The sequence below is a fragment of the Hydractinia symbiolongicarpus genome, chromosome 14, assembly GCF_029227915.1.
Source record: "Hydractinia symbiolongicarpus strain clone_291-10 chromosome 14, HSymV2.1, whole genome shotgun sequence".
NCBI classification, from domain to species: Eukaryota; Metazoa; Cnidaria; class Hydrozoa; order Anthoathecata; family Hydractiniidae; genus Hydractinia; species Hydractinia symbiolongicarpus.
In genome coordinates, this window is record NC_079888.1 from 10,222,404 (window position 1) to 10,231,225 (window position 8,822).

At 32.9% G+C, this 8,822-nt stretch overlaps 1 long non-coding RNA gene across 1 annotated transcript; it reads left to right on the forward strand.

The window, feature by feature from the left end:
* The first annotated feature begins 6,467 nt into the window (after positions 1-6,467).
* Positions 6,468-8,251, forward strand: LOC130626012 (uncharacterized). The gene is made up of 2 exons (XR_008981792.1): positions 6,468-6,507; positions 7,935-8,251. It is a non-coding gene; the product is annotated as an uncharacterized LOC130626012 (long non-coding RNA).
* The last annotated feature ends 571 nt before the right edge of the window (positions 8,252-8,822 follow it).

Consider the following 8,822-nt stretch of genomic DNA (forward strand, 5'->3'; position numbering starts at 1 on the left):
ACTCAATTAATACACAGTAAAAAAAACACACCATAAGATATATTCTGGGCTTAATACTTGACGTAACATACTTGCTCGCGTCTTTATTCGTAGCGTAATGTCACGAAATGATTTGTGCTTTAACTAAATTTCATTGCGTCTATTTACAGGACATTATCCTGTGAGCTTTTATATTGTAAAGGATTGTTTTTATTAAACAAAAATTTGTTTACATTTCTCTTTGGCAACAGCAAACGCAATTTGAGCAAAAAAACATAAGACCCGGACACGCGAAAAAGAGTGTAATTTAAACACGGGCGACCTCGTGGATTTTTCCACGGGTTAATGACTAGGTTGTATAACAATAGCCGTCCTCCCTCTGTTGTGGGTTGCGCGCAGATTTAGTCCCGACCAACGTCGCATGTTCAACCGTACCGAATAAATATTTATATACACAATCCGTTTTTCCCCGCACTTTTTACCTTAATTTAACTAACCAATCAGCAGTCTTTACTATAGGTATAAACCAATCAAAAAGCATTGTATTATCTGTCGCAATTGTTATTTCGGAAGGTTAGACTTTTGCTGCCCGGATAAGAAAATATCAACAACATAATATCAACAATATCTACTCTATTTACTTTTTAAAGCTTTTTATTATTGTTTTTCATGCTAGGATAAATATATTTTCACGTTTTATAGACATATATGAGTCTTAAACAACCCAACTTTAAGGTTTTGGCTACGCAGAAAGATTTTGAGGGAGCATGATAAAATCAGATAGCTGGCTAGGCTTATTTATTGATATTCTTTGCAGGTGTTTCTTCAGTTTTATATAAGAGCTTTTCTTGGCCAACTATTTCCCGGCCAATTATATATTTTTGTGTTATCTTCACGAATCTGAGTTTTACACAGCTGCACCTGCTGGGATTGTGGCTGCTGTTAGCAACTTCCGGCTAAAAAGTGGAAGTAGCTAAATACAGTTAGCTGCAACAGAATTTTCAAATAATCTTTGTTATACTAAATGCAGTTAGGTAGCTAGCTACACCTTTTACTGTTATATTAACTTTACCAAAAAGTCAAAAGTTTATTGATTAAACAACAGTCTCAATAATTTCGAACGACAGAATGTGTTTTTATTTAAACTGATAGTGAATTTCGCAAGTTTCCCGAAAACTTATTCCACTGAATAAAAAGGCTGAGTGGTCGTTTTCGCTGGACAGGGTAGCTAACAACACGGTCTACTTCACGTGTTTTTTTAAACCGAAGTTTCTATGAAGTTTTTTGGTAAAATGTATTAGGCCTATACGCATGTGCGACACGGATTAACTGTACTAAGTGCTCAGCCCAGTGTCACGATTCATTATTAAACTTTCAAGGAAACCTATTTTGCAAAATAAAATAATATTGACTAATTGTTTTGTTGATTATGATATAACCTCTAGTATTATAGATATTTTTGTTTGATATATAGTTTTGTCGGTTTTTATTCAAACATCTATTTTTCTCGCCTTCCAGATAAAATAAACACCACAATTTGCGCTGAAACAAACAACAAATAAAACAAGGAGTATTTTAAAATACAGGGTTGTAACATTATAAATTAGATATCCCTAAATTGCTTATTTCGGGGTCTTTAAGTTTGTATTTGAAGGCTTACAACTAGTCAGTATTAAAAAACCTGATCTATTTGTTTATGAACCAAAATGATATTTTTCATAGCAAGGTGCTTAAACAGAGGTCTTCGTACTTGAAAACACTATTTTATATCATCCAACAGGCACAAGACTAGTTCGACACTGTGATCTCGCTTAAGCCGTCTATGATACGTCTCTGTGAAAACCTTGTCAAGTCGTGTACAAATATTTTTTTACCTGACTTTGCAGGAGAGTTTATACTGGTATTGCTACCATAAACCTTTTAAGCACCACTGGCATGGAGGTAGATGTTACCAGATTCTCGATTTGAGCCCTAAATCAGTTTTGTAGTGTCACACGATCTTTCTTAACATAACACTGGATTATAAGTATTTTTTAAAGGCTAACTTATTTTCATGCAGATAAATTGTCAAAGTTGAATAAGTGGTCATTTTTTGATATCCCTATATGAACCAAAACGTGTATTTCTAACTTTCTTACTGAGGTGCGTGTATGTTTTCAGTTATTCTTTTCCCAATCTTTTCCTATTTTCCCATTTTCTTTGAAGCACTTACTGGACCATAACGTTTCACCCCGGCAGTACATTTTAAAAAGTCCAAATGCGATGTAAATTTTCTAAAAAATGCTAACCCCCTTAAAATTTCTAGTGTTCTTGTCGTGTAATGTAAATATGTATCTCTTTCTATCTTTTGATTTGTGATGGAAATTTTTATCTAAATTTTGATGCCAGTTAAACAATGAGCTTTCCTAAATTACAAAAATCTAAATATTTCATCGTGGTTTTCAACTTTGAACCATGAGATCGACGTCTGGAAGGGCATTTTCCGCCAATCTAGAGATGTAAATTTTAAATATTTTTCATTTCCCGCCCACCATGGGGGCGCCTCAAATAGCCACTATATAAAGCGGATTCATATATCTAATTTTTTTCTATATCCCCCCCCCCCCCCCTCCCCAATATTAAAATTGTGGTTACGACACTGTTTATTCCCATTTTTTAAAGTTTTAGCGAAAGAAACAAAAAATGAAGTTATGAAAAAATTGTTTAGGAAAAGGCCATACGCCTATGTGTGACGCAGTTTACTTGTAATAAATGCTCAGTCCGGTGCCACATATAATTTATTACGGTTTACTAAAACTTATTCTGCAAAATTAAAAAATATTGACTACTTTTTTGCTATGACGGGGTAACAAGGAGTTGTAAAATGTTCTTATTACGCGCTGCACTGGAAGTTAAATTTGATATTTTTTGTTGACGTTTTTTATTATTGTTATCATGGCTACGCAAATATAAGGGAGAGAATAACACAAAGAGATTAACATAACATAACTGATGTACTTGGACCCGCACACTATGGTTTGCTACGAAAGTTGAGTTGATAGACCATGAGAACGCAGAGAGTTTATGTATAGGCTAGGATTCCTAAAAATAAAAATACTTTGTTTTATTTTATTTACATGGGGCATGCAGTGCTAGCATTCTCAAAAGGATGTGATTTTGAACGTCAAGACTGCTCATTTCAAGACCGGAAATTTTCCAATAGATGCAAAAAAATCCTTATTTTTCGCGATGCATTTTTAACAAAGATGAAAGAAATGCTTGTTCAAACGAAGCTAGATGGAAACTAAGGGGGGAGGGGAGACGAAAAAAATACATTCCATACAGATGGTTCGTCAAGACGTATTTTAAACGCCTCGAAAAGACGTCTCAATGAATTTTCAATTGGCTCTGTTAAGGACCTAAAAAAGACGACTTTTTACGAAAAGACGTTATTGTGCCCATTGGACATCTCCCATTCCGCCGTTTCAAAGAAATTCAGAACTTAAAGCTTACCTCCCACTTTAAAAAAGTTTATGTTATTCTGGTTATACTATGTCGAACATTTGGTAATTTGAGATTTATTAAGTAAAATTCGAAATAACAAAGCAAATGTAAAGCCACATTTTCTTTTGTTCACAGCCATTATATAAATTTTTTCGGATGAAACCCAGTTTGACGTCATCACACAAAGAAACACAATCGCATACTATGGTAAAACTACTTTGTATAAAATCCTGAGTCCCGACTACAGCGAAATTATCATCCGGGAGGTGACGTCACACGCCCTTCTGCGAAGAAATTTATTTAAATTTAAGAAACAAGATGGCGACTGAGACGAAGCTTTTTGCCTAGCTAATATTGTGCAATTTTAACATCAAATATCTTGCAAACAGATGAAAACAAGTATAAAATAATTTTATTTTCGTAATTAGTACAATACTTTTAGTTCATTTTGATTACCTTTTTCTAAGTGAGGGGTGAGCTTTTAACTGCACTGTCAGTAAGCGTTTTTTTAGATTAAATACGTATTACCTTTCCGCAATGTGTACATGCGTAAAATGCTTTGACCGATTTTCAACAACGAGCAATAACCGATTATTCAAGTTACGCTGTCAATCGCGCAAAGAAAAAGAAAAACGGCTTCAAAATATCTATAAAAACAGAGATAAAAAATTGCTGGCATGTTTGTAATGTGGAATACCATATAAAGACAGAATGTAGAGTAACACAATAAACCCCGGTTTCCTTAATTGTTAAAATTCTAGCATCGCCGGTAACGATATATTTGCTGTGCCTCTTCAACTTCCTGAGAAGAAGTTTTTAGCAAAACATGTTTATTACCACTTTTTGACACTTCCCTTTCCTCTTATGCGGTATGTGTTAGTTATGCCAAACTGCCCACTAAAACTTTGAAACACCTTTGTTCTTGAACCGCCCTAAAGTAGATTGTGAACCATAAATAAAAGTGCTCTCTTTATTTATGTCGCCAGGACGAATGACAAACTGCAAAAGAATTTAAAGTTGGTCTAAAATAAAAAAATGTATATACAAAAGACATCGCATATGAGTCAATTCCAAATATGAGCATTTGTGACATCTTTTGGTTTTACAAAGAATACACTCCAACATGATGTGTTGGTTACCGGTTCATGTACCCAACATATGTTTTCTTAGTTCTCAGACGTATAGGTAATGCACGCTTTCGAATTTATTCCTTTAATGTGCCGCTGTTTTTTTTAAAAAAGCAGCAGCACATTTGCATCAAGATGATAAAATCTACACCAAAAATTTGATGTGGTCTGGAATTAATAAAATAATATAATAAAAAAGCGATACATACAAGGAATTATTGTATTTGACATTTGTTTTAAAAGATACTCGTAAAAGAAATTCCCTATTTATCCTGAGACGAGGAGGTTTAAAAATGCCCTGGCATGCCACGCCAATTGTCAAAAGCTTTATCTCTTATTTTTTAAATTTCTTATTAGTTACTACCTTTATTTAAGTTCTTTTTTGAGATGTTATTATTATTTCAAAATTTTTGTATCAAGCGGCGTACCATTGATGCAAAACCCGTTTACATCCCTGAGCTTTTATGTTTTCCTGAAGTTACGTTTATTAACGTGCTATGAGTTTTTCAATTTTTAATCCGTTTATTGTTTTCTTTATTACCTGAAGTTTTCAATCTTATTCCATAAGAAATAAAATCTTTCCAACCAACATCTCATCAGAAAGGCATATCAATTTCATTCAGACATTTTGTCTAACTGGCGTCTTAATAAGGTAATGGATTATGGCTAAATAATTAAGTGTGAATCAAAGTCTTAAAATAATACGCAATTTAGATATTTTAAGCATATTACTATATGTGAAAAACTGGAATGTTACAAAAATTTAGCGAAATTATTGCTTATGCATTTGAGGCATGACCCCTGGCATGAATAATCTTGAAAGGGACTTGATTACAAAAATAATCGAGACAATCGACGTTCCAAACCCATTATACTTGTTGTTTTTGTGGTTGAAAGGAAATTAAAAATAACGAACAATGAATAATTTTCCGTGATAAGCAAGTGTTTTTGGTAAACATTGCATTAGCTATCTTCATAATTTATTAGTCCTATATTGACCGTAAGCATTCAAATCTTTCTTTCCTAAATCTTTCTGGCATGGTCACAAATTTGAGTCAAGTATTAACAGCTTATAACACACAAAACTATAGTTTTTATAAAAATACATGAGCTTTCAGGACGCTTTTATTTAGGAGACCTAACGTCTGTTGCAATTAAAGTTCAGATGTCTATTACATACGGTGCTAGGTAGATCAGAAAAAACTAGTTTAAATTCTTTCTTAATAAGGATAAAAAAATCCAATTATCGTAAAAAGTAAATCAGCAAGCATCCTTTTAATGCCGTTAATATAGCTCAAATAAGTAGATCGAGTTGGTTGGGGCACTTAAATGGAGCAGAGAATGGAGGTGTATAAATGGGTAGGAACGTGTGGGAACTTTATAGTTCTTGTGGAAAATCTCAGAGGAGAGATAGAGAAATGTCTGTTCTGACACAGCGCACGTACATCAAGGTAAATTTCCTAAATATAATGCCAGTCACCAACACAAAATAATATTAAATGCCAATAACTAACACAAAATAATTGCGTCCCGCCGAAGGGGCGCACATTTAGTGGACCGCGGGTATATAGTGTTTGTTTTATGTATGGGAGAAGTTTTTTTCTTACTCTCAACTTCGCGGGGGAACTTCGGCTCGAACATCCAACCTAGGTTTGATATAACACAACCTGTGTGTTTGGTACCATCAAGACAAAAATAACACTGATCGAGCAAAACTTATCTTGTCTCGGTTTCTTTGTTGTCTCTGAAGATTTGACTGCCATAAAAAATATTAATCGAGATTCTTTTGTTATGTCAATTTAAAGCTTTGTAATATTGTCTCGTTTAATATGCTTAAATGTCACTGCAGCCCACGTGAATTTATCTTCAAGAAAAGGTTTGTTTTTCTTTGTCCAAGTTGTTTCGAAACTTGTTAACAGTAAGTAGAAGGATTACTTATATTTTATATGAAATTAAACTCAGAACGGTTTATGGCGTTGATCCAAAGGCCGCAATTTATAAATGCATCACAATTTAAAGTCAATCAAGAACAGAACATTCCGTGTATGGCCATGACTAAAACTGCTTGCATTTTGTTGGTCTTCCCTTCCCCATGGTCTGGCTTGTCGTAATAGCTTTAATGATGTAGCTAGGGAGCTAAATACTTATTTTTAAATTCTTGCATTTTATAAGTTAATAGTCGTAAAACTACTCTCACTTGTACTACAGCTATCAAGCTAGAACTGCACAAAATAGTGCTTTCATTAGAGTCCCTTTTTTCAGAAGCAACAAAAAACTTTTATCCTGCCCTGTGTAATTTTATGAACGAGGGTGCTGATAAGCCACATACACCGTAAAAAGTATAGGCGTTTTGGGTGAGTAAAATAACTTCTAAAGGAACCTTTGTGAGGCTGCTATCATGTATTCTTGCGGTCAGAATGTTCTACTTCGTTGCTATCCGATGGAGAACAAAGTGGACTTTTCACGGTCAAACCTTCAAAGTAGCAACCTTACTTAAACAGAATTTACAAGTAAAACGTCGTTAAAATGTCGCAAAATGGCAAAAATTAAGCAGTATCTAAAACATATTAAAGATTTGACTAAAAAAAAAAGAATTCCTTGAAAAATCCAGTATTGTGTTTATGAAGATTTCACCACAAAAACATTAATTACGGCATTTGTACCCCATTTCATAATGGCTGCCCGTGATTAGTTGACACGAATTAGACCGCAAGAATATATATAAAAAGATATTTGTTGAATCATGAAAAAATATTGTTGTTCATTGCACGGAACAGTCAAGTTGAACTGATAAATTAACCAATAACATAACATAGTTAGCCCTTGCAGTACAACTAGACGCTACCCACAGTATGTTACAGGTTTCTTTGTTTTCTTCCCTTTTTTATGTTTTTTCTTGAAATTATAAATGATGTTGTTGATTTATCAAATCTGACAAATTTATTAATTGAGTGTCTACCCTTTTTTGTATCAACTTGTTCAATTCAATTCGAAAACAATAACCAATCAATTTCCTCGATAATAAACAATCAAATTTGTAAAATTCAATAAATCGATTTCAACAAAATAAGTCCTGTATTGTCCACAGGTTTGAAAATCTTGTATCGCCTGCTTAATATTATACTTGTTTAACAATGATATCAAAGCCAGCTTGACTAAATTTATATATATATTTTTATTTATATAGTATACCTTTTGTGTATCACATGGCATTGACTTGTATCTTTTTAATAAATTCTAACTTTAAATCAGATAAGTAGACAATAATTAAACAACCTAGTATTAATTCAGTTCTGGTAAAATTGTATTCTTTTTTCTCAATTTTAAATATACTTTCTTTTTCAGATCATTTGTTATGAAACCATGCACCATCAGCAGTTTCGAAAAATCTTCAACGAGAGAAATTTTTAAGGATTTTATTGGTAACTTAACAGAGTAATAATTCATTGAAATTGAAATTGTTCAGAAGTTATTATATATATTCGAATCGTGAAGTTCATACATAGCAATCCTGCATCCTGGAATTTTCGAGATCAGTTATAAAAAAATCCAGTTAAAGTTTTAACTATTGTTTTAGAATATATACTATATATATGTAAAAAAAAAATTATTTTTTATTTATCAAGTTGTATTTTACGCAATAATAATTGAGAATTAGGATACTTATGATATGTTTATATACCCCATTGTTCTCCGTTTTAAAGTCTACTTCAAATTTCAGAATCTTTTAGGCTAATGACGGAAATCTTCAAGTCGCAGGGCTTCTTATTTAAAAATTTTCCCCTGGGCAATAAGCTTATTCACAAGCCTCTATGCAATTCCGTACTGCATTTCTGTCATATTTGGCGGAAAATGTTTCAGCAGAATAGCTTTCAGACACAATTTGTTATTACAGCACAAGAATTTTTGGAGATTTGATAAGTCAAAAATGTATGCGTAAGTCTTTTGAACGAATTTTAACCAAAAATCAAAAGCAATGATTACGTGAAATTACACAACAAGAAGGCTAGAGGCGTTTAAAGTGTACATATATTTAATCAAGATCTAACTTTATAGATAGAGCCTTAGCCAAATGTGAAAATAACGAAAATAATAAGTTCTAACACTGCAGTTTTTATAGATTTCAAACGTCCACCATTTTCCATTTTAATTTTAAATCCCGTTCTAAATTTGAATGTTTGAAATCGTTATTAGTAATTCGGGGCGCATTAGTGGTAACTATGGCTAGTATTA